Raw genomic sequence first — 13,277 nt, forward strand, 5'->3', positions numbered from 1 at the left:
AAACCTTTACATTACATTAATTTCATACACTGCTATATGCTTCTGCAAGTTATGGATGTAAAAGAAGAGTGTCCAGGCTTTAAAATGTTGTCCCTTGGAAGCTAAAGGAATGTTTCTATTGTACTATAACACTAACACATCTACTCCAAGAGGCTATAAGATACAGAAGACAGCCAGCCTCTCAGCACACACAAGTTCTTCCCTCAGATGACTTAGACCTAAAAAACTGCCCCCTTGTCCCAATATACCAGCCTCTCCACATACTTATGAGTCAACAGTGTGTTCTTGTTGCCGAGAAGGCTAACGGCATTTTGGGCTGTATAAGTAGGGGCATTGCCAGCAGATCGAGGAACGTGATCGTTCCCCTTTATTTGACATTGATGAGGCCTCATCTGGAGTACTGTGTCCAGTTTTGGGCCCCACACTACAAGAAGGATGTGGAAAAATTGGAAAGAGTCCAGCGGAGGGCAACAAAAATGATTAGGGGTCTGGAGCACGACTTATGAGGAGAGGCTGAGGGAACTGGGATTGTTTAGTCTCCAGAAGAGAAGAATGAGGGGGGATTTGATAGCTGCTTTCAACTACCTGAGGGGGGGTTCCAAAGAGGATGGAGCTCGGCTGTTCTCAGTGGTGGCAGATGACAGAACAAGGAGCAATGGTCTCAAGTTGCAGTGGGGGAGGTCTAGGTTGGATATTAGGAAACACTATTTCACTAGGAGGGTGGTGAAGCACTGGAATGCGTTACCTAGGGAGGTGGTAGAGTCTCCTTACTTGGAGGTTTTTAAGGTCCGGCTTGACAAAGCCCTGGCTGGGATGATTTAGTTAGGAATTGGTCCTGCTTTGAGCAGGGGGTTGGACTAGATGACCTCCTGAGGTCCCTTCCAACCCTGATATTCTATGATTCTATGATACTTTCTCTTTCTTATGCTTTCACCAGAGTTGGGGCAAAACTGTGCAGTGGCAAGGTTCTCTTACCACTGTCTAGAGAGCTACACAAAAATGAGATTAATTATAGGTAAAAGAAGCACTCAGCTGCTAAGATACCAGCGGAAGAGTCTTGGAGGGGTTACAATTGACCACTTCACTGTGCAAACAAGCAACGGTCTGTGAGAAGCACAGGAAGCACACTACTCTGTGGCTAATGTCTCATCCCAGGCAGAGGTCTCAGTAAAATAGTGTGTGACATCAGTTAATCAATTTTCTTCATGCACTTCCGTAACAACGATAATCCCAGAGTTGTAGGTGTCAAAAGTGGCAACAGTCAGTTAAGAAGGAGAAAGAAGGTTCCCAGGCCCAGGAAAGAGGGCAGAATGTACTAAATCTCAAGCTTAGCAGCTCCAGGAGCAGTATAAGTAGGTAAACCAAGAAAGTCTGATAGTTGTTCTGAACCTGTATATTAATAATGTTTATCATTAATACAGCATATAAACTAAAATTTCTCCATATTAGATAGTTGGGGAAAAAATCAAAATATTTGTTGCTGGTTAAAAATTAATCCAGCCATAAAATGGATTAGAGATGATATGTAATATCAGAGCAGGCAAGACCACTATAAAGAGTCCTTTGCTGAGAATCCCACCTTTATCATCTACATATATAGTATATTGTGCTGGCAGCACAAGATAATACCCAAACTGTTAGGATGTGATTTTGCACATGCACAAGGTGGCCAGACCATTTTGTTAAGGCACAGAACAAGCACTGAAGGATATAGATGGGTGATCAGGAAGCATCATCTCCAGAATATCTCTTCTCTGTGCTGACATTGGCAGCTGTTGCTGGTCTGGTCTGTGATGAGAGAGAGTTCTGTCTGGAAGTTAACAGGGTATAAATCCCTTCCCTTTCCTAGCCCAACAAGCTCCCTCCCAGTGTGTCTGGTGGTTCAGTATCCCCACCTGAGCTGGTCACTTCTGGTTCCCCTTTAGTTCAGCCAGGCATTTTGCCCTTTGCTCTCGCCTTGTAATCCAAGGCCAAGAGGGTCACCCAAAGGAGCTATGGCCCCTTTTCTTCCTGCAGGCCAGCCAAAATCCTACTGCATTCACTTATGGTGAACATATTCTCTGTGCTGACATTGGCATCATGTGCCAACTTAGATTTTCTCACATTTAGAAACTAATGTACAACTAAAACTATTTGAACAATGGAGGAAAGCAAGAGATGGAGTTCAGAAGCATTTATGGCCACCAAGTTTTAAGTTGCACTGTACCAGGCTACTAGAAGATCCATGAAAACTATTTGTGAGTCAAACAGTATGTAACAGTTAAATACTGGCCACAGCAGAAGCTGCTAATTTCATGGTCAATAACGTTACGGGGGCAAAAACTGAAAAAAAGAATGAATCACACAATCTGAGTAAATAGTGGTCTATAAAGCTTAAAGGAGAACTGCCAGCCAATGGGACATAAACTCCATGTGTCAACAGCAAATAGTCTTTTACACAGGGCTACAAGGTACCAATTTAGTTCTAAATTAAAAACAAAATCTAAATGGCATGCAAGGCATAATTAAAAGTAAAATAAGACAAATCCTAAAGTCCGTTCACAGAGGTTGCAGTTCTAAAAGATAAGCTTAAAAACATCCATGAGCAGATGGCAGACAGGTACAATTTGATCAGAAATAGTTAAGGGAGGGAGGGAAGGAGGTAGGGTGTGTGTGTGTGTGTGTGTGTGTGTGTGTGTGTGTGTGTGTGTGTGTGTGTGTGTGTGTGTGTGTGTGAACTGTGTGAACTAGTTAAGACAAATAGGTGTGTGTGTGTGATCTGAACTAGATAAGAGACTGTGTGTATGGGTGTGTGTAGAGAGTCTTGTAAATGAATCCGTTGTGTGTCATTACTGACACTTTTCCTTGCTCCTCCCCCCTTTTAGACATGAACCCTCTCCAGCAGACCACTGAACATGTTCCCCTGTTACATGCCAGGTAAACCAGGTTAAGAAATGTTGATTCCATGCAATATACATATGTAACAGGGGCAGGCTGTAGCATGATATTTCCATGTAAATGATATAGATAACATAAATGAATAAATGAGAGCATGTTCATATTCACCAGTTTAATATATGATCATGACTTTAAACTTTTGTTGTTTTTGGTTATGACAAACACATGCACGCAGTTCTGCATAGCTATCATACAGATTTCACCACCGAGTAATTCAAAACAGGACCCAGCATCCAATTATAAACATACATAATCAAATCTCAGGACTATTTCTGAAGCACTTTAATAATAGCACTTTATAAGCAAAAAGCACTGGAACTTTAAAAGACATACTTTTATTTTAGAAAAGATGCACAGGATACCAAAAAGCACTTGAATGAAGGGCTACCAAATAAGGTTACTACAGTGTACTCAGAAATCAAGAACAAGAAATCCAAACAGCTCTGATAGTCCAAAAACCCCCAAGAACTGCTGCCAAGAGGTAAATTGCTGCCAATATTCCACAGTTGGGGAGTGCTCAAGAGCAGGAGTTAGTAAAATCAGTTAAAGCAGTTTAGAAAGAGTTGGAGAGAGCCAGAAAATACTTTTCCCAATTACTGAATATAAAATAAGAAAATAGTTTTAACTGGTTCAGTTTAATAATGCACCAGATATGTTCAACAAATAATCTTGTCCAATGCTGTTTAACATTCCTGGTGCTTCCTGACATTCTAGTTTAGAAAACGGCTGCCAGTACATTAATTTCTGGCAATAGAAAAGAGTCTTTTCAGTAGCTGAACTGGTGGTATATAGATTAAGAACCATCTCCTCATGTACTTAGAATGTAAGCTTTTTGGGGCAGGGACAGTCTTTTTCTTACATCTATATACACTGCCTCGCAGATCAGGGCCCCATACCCTGATTGGAGCCTTTTAGTCACGACTGCAATGCAAACAACTAACTACAACTATTTTTATTCCCTTATATAACACCACATACAGAAAGAAGTGATTTTTAGTACCATATCTTAGGATCTGGTTCTTTCCTGTTGACAAACATACATTGAAGTAATTAATTATGATCCAATAAAGAACATTCTGGCAGACACTGACAAAATGCAATATACAGTATTGCTTACACATAGACAGAATGTGTCACAAGTTAGCTCATTCCTGGAAAAATATAGCTGTGATCTACTGCTGCTGGTTCTACAGAAAAAAGAGTGATAGGTTGTGAGTGTAAATAATTGAAACTTCTATAAAACTTCCATCTAAGGAGCTCAAAGATGTTAACTACGCCTCTCAAAATGCTTTGAGGAAAGTATCTCTGCTTTACTGATGGACAAACTGGAGCAAAGTTTAACACCCAACAACTCTAGTAGGGCTTGTCTAAGCAAACCCAAAGAAAAAAATATGTGCTATAGTCTGACCGAGCAGGCAATTCTTAAGCATGCAGAGACAGTCATCTAATTCTTGCAGGGAACTAAAATGGTACTTAAAGGGAAGCCTTTTTTTCCTCAGTCTAGAAGGGAAAAATGGGAGCTCAAACTTCACTTGATTTGAACTTATCTGAAAACACCATTGGCATGATCCTGTTTCAGATAACAGAATGTTTTGGATAGGTGAGCTTTGGATGATGAAGTATTTACTGTATGTAAAATTCCATACTGAAAGCTACACTTGGGGAATGTTAAGATCACAGTCAAGTCAAAAAATGTCAAAGCTACACTGAGGCCTGGTCTACACTGGGGGAAGGGGGGGGTTCGATCTAAGTTACGCAACTTCAGAAGTTACGTGAATAACGTAGCTGAAGTCAACGTACTTAGATTGACTTGCCGTGGTGTCTTCACCGTGGTGAGTCGACTGCTGCCGCTCCCCCGTCGACTCTGCCTGCGCCTCTCACGGTGGTGGAGTACAGGAGTCGACAGGAGAGCACTCAGGGATCGATTTATCGCCTCTAGACTAGACGTGATAAATCGACCTCCGCTGGATCGATTACTGCCCGCCGATCCGGCGGGTAGTGTAGACATACCCTTAGACTGACTACTCTGCTACACACGTATTACAATCAGAGCCATGTGGAGGATAGAAGTTCCATTTCACAAAGGATTTTGAGATTTCAAAATTGGGCTTTGTTCCAAATCAGAATGAAAACTGAAAATTCTGAAGTTCTCCACAAAGGAAAATTATGAAAAAAAAAATGGCCAATTGAAACATTCCAATTCAATAAAATGTAAACATTTTGTTTAGATTTTGACATATATTTATTATAAAAAATTCGAACAAAAAGTTGTTTCAAAATGAAAAATCAGAAGTTTTCATTCTGAAAATTGTTGGAACTTGCCCCCAATTTTCTCAAACAAAATTCCAGTGAAGTCAACCCAATTTTGAATCGTTTCAGTAAAAAACAAGAATTCAAAAATATTGAAAAATAATATTTTGCCATTTTCTAAATGAAATGTTTCATTTTTTAATTTAAAATGACTTACTTAAATTTTATTTTTTTTAAGTTTAAAACATCAAAAATGAAATGAAGTATTTTGTTTTAAATTGAATAAAATGTTTTGTTTGCCCCCCAAACATTTTGTTTTTTAACATTTTCAGTTCAACAAATTTTCCTTTTGGGTTGACCTGAAACTTTTTTGATTTGGCCAGCAAACTGAAAAATCATAGCTCTATTAATGAATACTAATGTCTAGTCATCTAAATATAATAAGATATTTGCAATGGTATCACTATAACTTCAGAAGGGCTAGTGTTATTTTGAATGTGGTGTCACAACAGTATTTTTATATATATTTTATATTATACATCCAACTTTCTTTTCCAAAAATGGTTATAAAAGTTACTTGTGCTCCCCCCGAATTATGCACAACACTGGCTTCAGGAACTTAATAGAAATACAAAAGAGAAGAACTTGACAAATCTCCCTCTACAACTATAAAAAGGTTTGTTTTATATTAGATAAGGATAGATAGCTGTCTGGCTTACATCTCAATGCGTTATGCACAGGAGCACCGCCAGCTTTTCTGCCGCCCTAGGCAGCGGAAGGTCCCGCCCCGAAATGCCGCCCCCCACGGAGGCGGCGGAAGGTCCCGCCGCCGAAATACTGCCGCGGTCGCCGCCCCCCAAATTGTAGCGCCCTAGGCGACTGCCTAGGTTGCCTAATGGGTTGCGCCGGCCCGGGTTATGCATGAAATGATTTTACTCTGAGTCATGGCTACAAGGTGAATTGCACTTTTTGGTCCCTCTTGAGCGCACCCTTCAAGTGACATGCCTGATTTCCTATATCTCACTCTGAGTGGAACCATGCAGTTCAGCTACTCTGGGATTGACTCTCTGGGCATCAGCCATCCTATTTCACAACCATATTAATACAATAGGCCTAGCTGTAGTTGGAACTTCTCAGCCCTTTCACTCTGGGGATGTGTGAAAAGCAAGATGGTAAAAAGTATCAGAGGGGTAGCCTGATGTCTTCATGTGTCGGTATATTTATGCCTGCATCTGTAATTTTCACTCCATGCATCTGAAGAAGTGGGGTTTTTGACCCACGAAAGCTTATGCCCAAATAAATCAAGATGATAAAAGTGACTCTAAAACAGCATCTTCCAAACAAAGCATTACTCATTCATTCCCTAAAGGCACAAAGCATGTAGAGCAAAGGGTAAAACAACGAACAGCCTCTACACCTCGATTTTAATTACATTTTAAACTTTCTTTGTCAGTACAGCTAACTCCACCTCTATCAGGGAGAAGCAGATTGTCCCTGTTGTGGCGGGCTCCCTGTTTCTGTGTGTGGCCTTGCCAGCCTATCAGCTTTTATGGATAGATGCAGGGCAGCCCCTTGCTCCTCACTGAACCCCTCCCTCCCTCTCTAGCATCTTTGAGGTTTAGGATCCACTTTGTTCACAGGCTCAGGCTAGGAAAGGTAAACTGTGCCAATCTTACTAAAGCCAGGCAAAGGGTATTCCTCAAATGACAGCTTCCCCATGATTGTGTCCTCAAGGAGCCTTATCTTTTCCCCATTCTTTAGTTTCCTGTTGGCATCCCATTTTACAGCCTCCTTTGATTTAACTCCAGGTGTTCAAGAAGGATATCACCCATAAAGTGAGGTGCATATGATATTTGTAAAAAAAAGCAGTACAGCTATTTCCCTGTCCTCCATAAAATGGCTTTTTCTGTACTGAATGGGTATATCATGAATTATGAGAGACACAAGGTAGATGAGGTAATATCTTTTATTTTGGGAGGGACAAGTTTTCGAACTTCACAGAGCTTTTCCTTAGGTCTGGAGAAAGTAACCAGAGTGTCTGAGCTAACTACAAGGTGGGACAGATTGTTAAGCATAACAGTTTCACACATGCTGTACGATACCACTTAAAATGAAGTGAATAATTAAGGGTTAGCAGGTAGTAGGGTGTGTTACACATTGTTGTAATGAGCCAGAACACCAGTAGCACCAGGGCCGGCTCCAGGCACCAGCATTCCAAGCAGATGCTTGGGGCGGCAATCTGCAAGGGGCGGCAGTCCGTGTGTTTTTGCCGCTCCACGCAGTGCGCTGAATTGCCGCCGCGGACGGCGGGGGCAGTCTGTGTGCCGTTAGGGTGGCACGTGCATTTCCGCGGCAGTGGCAACTTCTATGTTCAGCTGCCCGCGGCGGCAATTCAGCGGCAGCTTCTATGTTCAGCTGCCCACGGCGGCAATTCAGCGGCTTCTGTCTTCCAGCTGAAGACGGAAGCTGCCGCCAAACTGCCGCCACCGCGGAAACGCGTGTGCCCCCCTAACGGCACACGGACTACCCCCACTATCCGCAGCGGCAATTCGGCGTGCTGCTTGGGGCGGCAAAAACAGTAGAGCGAGCCCTGAGTAGCACACCCTACTGTCTGCTTATCCTTAATTGCCCACTCTGTGAAGCTCAAAAGCTTGTCCTTTCCAACCAGCACAAGCTGGTCCAAAGAATATATAACCTCACCTACCTTGTCTCTCTCATATCCTGGGACAAACATGGCTACAACAACACTACAAACAATCATGAATTATTGCATTTTACTGAATCAAGTATATGCCTTATGGTCCTAATTTAATGGGGGGGGGTCAGGGAGACTTATGATGTGCTTAAAGTTAAGAATGTAATTCAGTGCTATGATGGATGGGGGCCCATAAGAGCAGCATTGAGGAATATGACCGTGTACCTCTGGTTTTCTATATTTAAATTAACATATCATATTATGGAGCAGTCTGTAGTTTAATATAAAATTAATACTTGCAAAAGGTACCTGAATGACAGTACTAGAAGTCATCTGTAAGGTATAGACAGTACGGCTATAATGTTATAATACTATATAGAAATCATCTCTACTAAATAGAATTTAGACAAAGAAGCCATTTATACAATTCTCTATACAGTACACCTCTACCCCCATATAACGCGACCCAATATAACACAAATTCGGATATAACATGGTAAAGCAGTGCTCCAGGGGGGTGGGGCTGCACACTCTGATGGATCAAAGCAAGTTCGATATAACACGGTTTCACCTATAACGCGGTAAGATTTTTTGGCTCCCGAGGACAGCGTTCTATCAAGGTAGAAGTTTATATTTAAAGAACAGTCACAATAATGCAAACTTTCCCCCACTGCTCTGTTAATGGATATCAGTTGTGTAGTGGAGAACCACTTCCAAGAGTATGAGTAGAGCTCAGGATATATGCCCATTTAGGGCCAGATTTTCAAGTACTCAGCACTTTTGGTGCTGAGCTCTTCCCAAAATCTGGCCCCAGTGGAAGATGCTGAGCTCTTTTGGGAAAGCTATTTATTAATCCTTAGTTTTTCTTCTTTGGCCTGGTCTATACTGAAAGTTAGGTCAACCCAGCTACCTCTCTCAGGGGTGTGAAAAATCCACACCCCTGAGTGATGTAGTTAAGCTAACCTAACCCCTTGTGTAGACAGCGCTAGATCGATGGAAAACTTCTTTTGTCAACCTTGCTATTGCCTCTTGGGGAGGTAGATTACCTACGCTGATGAAAGAACTCCTCCCACTGTGCAACTATAGCGTTTCAAGTGTAGACAAGCTCACCAAACATGCCATTTTTATTATCACTATGCACTCAGTTGAGACTATAAACTCATTTTATTATCAGGAACCAATGTCAGCAAAAGACTTCCACTCATTACTAGTTGGACTTAAAATGAGAGAACTAGAGATGGAAAGCTCTCTATTCCAACTGCTAATACTTTGTATTTCCCAGATTCTACAGCATGCCTTATATTAACAGTTACAAGTTGTGATTTGTAACTCAACTGCAAAAAGGAGAATCTCACTGTTTATAAAATATCTATCCAGTGTTGCACAACCATCCCTCCAATAGATATCATGGGCCAATGTTCATGTAACCAAGTCATTTAGTTTTAAAGTAATACAAAAGAACATGAAACACAAGAAGAGAAAAGGAAATAAAAGAAATATTCCTCTTACAGTTTCACAGTTTACTCTCAAGGATAGAAACATCAAAAAAGAGTAGAAAGGATGAGCTGCAACACTAGCACAGATTTCAAAGCCTTCAAAACAAGCATCTTGTATTAGTTCTGATATGACAGCACCTGTTATCATTCCATATGGTTAATGGGTTATTGCTAACTAACTTTAAGACGAAAACTGTTTTTTTGTGTAGCATCATTCATAATAACAACACTAGAAATGTCTTACAAAAAATAACAGGAGTACTTGTGGCACCTTAGAGACTAACAAATTTATTAGAGCATAAGCTTTCGTGGGCTACAACCCACTTCTTCGGATGCATATAGAGTGAAACATATATGTTTCTTGCATCCGAAGAAGTGGGTTGTAGCCCACGAAAGCTTATGCTCTAATAAATTTGTTAGTCTCTAAGGTGCCACAAGTACTCCTGTTATTTTTGAGGATACAGACTAACACGGCTGCTACTCTGAAACCTTACAAAAAATGTAAATAACCAATACTTGTTTCTAGTACGTCTGACAGAAAATGTGTTTAAGGGGACAGAGTAGCTGCTAAAAAATAAGCATCTAAAACCAAGAGTTCCTATTAAACACTAACCCCAATTTAGATCAACTACTGTCACTGTATATAATGTTACCCATTAAAAAAGATGCATGACATACTGCTGTAGCTCCATAGCAGAACAATTGTGTTTATTCATTTTCCTAAATGAACATCTTCCTTGAATATCAGCTGCTGTTCCTATAATTAGAATATCTAGACGGCAGAGCAAATGTTGTTTATTGAATAGGCAAAATAAAGACATTTTAGAAATGTTAGGTCTGAAAGTATTGTTAATATGTATTAGTTATGTGGCACACTGAGTATCAATTTAGCTGTTTAAAATTAAATTTGCATTCTCAGTACAGGTTAACAACTAACTCATTTCTTGGGTATACACAATGTCCTTTTTATGTGATATCACCTTCCATGGATTTATTTCCTAATTTACCAAAATATGGATATGGATGAAAACAAAATATGCATGTATGTATTTACACACTATTCACCTAGGCTGAATTCAAAATTACCAATGCACAGGTCAGTCTCTGTACCTCATTACTAATCCTCAATACCATTCACTTCCTGAGAAAGGGTTCTTTTTTTACATTAAAAATCATTTTTATAAAGGCAACAGTGTATATCTAATTTTCAGCTTTTAAAAAAAAATGCTAACAACTCAAAATGTATCAGACTTGAAGGACCATTGATCACAATTTGGGATTGGTGTTGGACTAGACTGTTACTCCTGTGTGAAGTTGAGGCCTCACCTCTGCAAAGTCCCTCCCTGCATATTATGAGATTTTAAAATGTACATTATTGACCTAATAATCTGTAATGGCGCTTTGGAATATATTACAATCAGGTTGTTTTTTAAAACTATATACTCCTCCATCTCCACAAGCTTTATCCTCACAGATCTCCAAAGTACACAAATGACCCATCAGAGATAAAGTGAGACAGGAGATAACTAGGGCATTGATAGCGGAAGTCTTGGACTGAGTCTAGGTGACTACAACATATAGGGTGACATTCTGGCCCTATAAAAGTATTTTTTACCCATATATTTTACCAACAGATTTTTTTTTTTTTAAGATCATGTGATGTGGTTGCATGAGAGGGAATACAAGGCTTTTCCTACCTCCAAAGTCTGGTTCAACAGTGGTCAATAACTTGGTGTTAATCCTAGTAAGTTGAATTTTTCGTGCTGTGAAGAATTTTCATGTTACTTTGCAAATAATGTGGTCTACTACTGTGAACACAGAAGAGTATCTCAAGGAGTCAAACACTGGCTGTCCTCTGCTTGTGTTCCAGCTAATGGTACTCCCTGAAGCTCTGGACATGTTGGTAGGATACAGATTGTGAGTTAGACCCATGCCCCCAAAGGTATTCAAAAGACAGGAACAAGTACTGGTACTGGTGGAGACTTTTCCTAAGGGAGAGAGAGGGCTGTAGGGTGCCAGTGTGACCTCTACTAAGAAGCCAATTCTTGATATTGACAATTCTGCTAAATATCAACCAGCACTCAAGCTCTCACTTTTGGGAAAAGCCATTGAAAAGGTTGTATTGAGGCAGCTCTGGCAGTTTCTTGAACTCAGTGAGTTGCTTGACTCGGAACAATCAGATTAGACTTGTATATGGATGAGAAACTGCACCATTTTCATTATAGTTTGGGAGGCTAATATAGTAAGATCTCATTCCATAGGTAAGTTAGTGATAGAAAGGTAATGGAGGTATCATTTGATTTGTAAAAATCTGCAGTCATGATTTCAATGGTGTCAGGTGTCACCCTCTCTGGTATTGGCTCACTCAAAAGCTGGGAAATGCAAGAATTAAGGTTGCCTGTGCAACCTTAATTTGGCTCTCTTGTGTGTATACATTATGATACAGTCTTTAATTACATGATCATATACTACTATTATTATTTTGCACTATTCAGTACACATGATAGACATTGCTCAAGGAATGAATCAGGACTGTGTAGTACAGGAGGCTGTTGTCTGTAGGACCCCACACCTCATTTGTTGAGAAATCTGGAAGCTGTTTAGTGAATGAGGCAGGACACTACAGGGGGAAGAAAGGATGGTCTTGTGGTAAGACAGGTGAATACCACCCTAGAAAACTGGATTCTGTCCTTGCCTTTCCTACAGATTTCCTATTTCATGTTGGACAAGTCACCTAAACCACAGGTGACTATTAACTGTTTTTCGTATTTTCTGGGTACCCAACTTGAGACACCTGGCATCTGATTTACAGAGTTGCTGAGCAGTCACAATTGCAACTGAAGTCAATGAGAGCTATGCTCAAAACAAGTAAAGTGCTATACATGTAAGTTGAAAACTCAGGCCATAGGGTCCTTAAATTGAGCACCCAAAATTAATGGACACTTTTGGCATTAATGTCTTTGTGCCTCAGTTCCCATCTGTAAAATGGGAATAATACCACTTTACTTCACAGGAATGTTGTGAAGATAAACTCATTAATATTTGCTAAGCACTGAGATACTAGAACATAGAAAGCCCATGAGGAAATTAATAAGTCAGTATTCAGAGCAGTGTTTGAACAGTGTTGAATGATGTGCAGTAAAAAAGGATAAAATGGAATATTGAATAGCTGTATATTCAGTGAATACCATCCATCCCACACACTTAATGAGTCAGGGTCCTATGGAAACATAGTATTTGGTCACGTAATTAAGACTATCATAATGTGTATGCACAAGGAGACTGAATTAAGGCTGAATTAACCTTAAGTCTGGCATTTCCTAATTTTTGAGTATTGATTTTGTAACCTTACCACTTTTAATGTAGCTTTGCATATGCAATGTTAAATGTTTCAGGTGATAAAGGAGTCTGGATTTTTGTAGCTCAAGAAAATAATTTAAAAGGCATGTTTCCATATAAAAACAAACAAAAGGGTTGTTCCTTTATCCTGGACTTTAATAATTTGCCTTACATCAGGTTTTGAACTATTGCAATTATGACACATCTCTTCGTGCTGCAACAGTCACATTGTTTGAAATGCTAAGTGAAACATGTCAGGATTTCTGATCTCTGTTGGACCTGAACTTTGGTTATAATATAGAAACTTGCACACTGACTTGCCACTGAAATCACTAGAGAACCTGCTTTTACACAGGTAAAGCTTCTGAATTTCTTCTGTGGCATTTTGACAGCTATGCTATTATGGTGTTCTTTTCAAACAAAAGAATGGCATTACTTCTCTTGTAGGAAGTATTGTGGGGTAGGGATTCCTTTCCCTTTTCAAAGCTTTGAAAGTAATTAGTGGTTAGTCTTTCATTCCTCATAGGTAATGAATATATCTGCATTTGGAATATGTCTAT

At 40.0% G+C, this 13,277-nt stretch overlaps 1 protein-coding gene across 1 annotated transcript in view; it reads right to left on the reverse strand.

Annotated features, from left to right (window-relative positions):
- The window catches only part of PDE4D (phosphodiesterase 4D), a 650,428-nt gene that overhangs the window by 380,800 nt on the left and 256,351 nt on the right, over window positions 1-13,277 (reverse strand). The window lies entirely within an intron of this gene.

This window comes from Emys orbicularis, chromosome 6 (assembly GCF_028017835.1).
Source record: "Emys orbicularis isolate rEmyOrb1 chromosome 6, rEmyOrb1.hap1, whole genome shotgun sequence".
In the NCBI taxonomy this organism is placed as follows: domain Eukaryota; kingdom Metazoa; phylum Chordata; order Testudines; family Emydidae; genus Emys; species Emys orbicularis.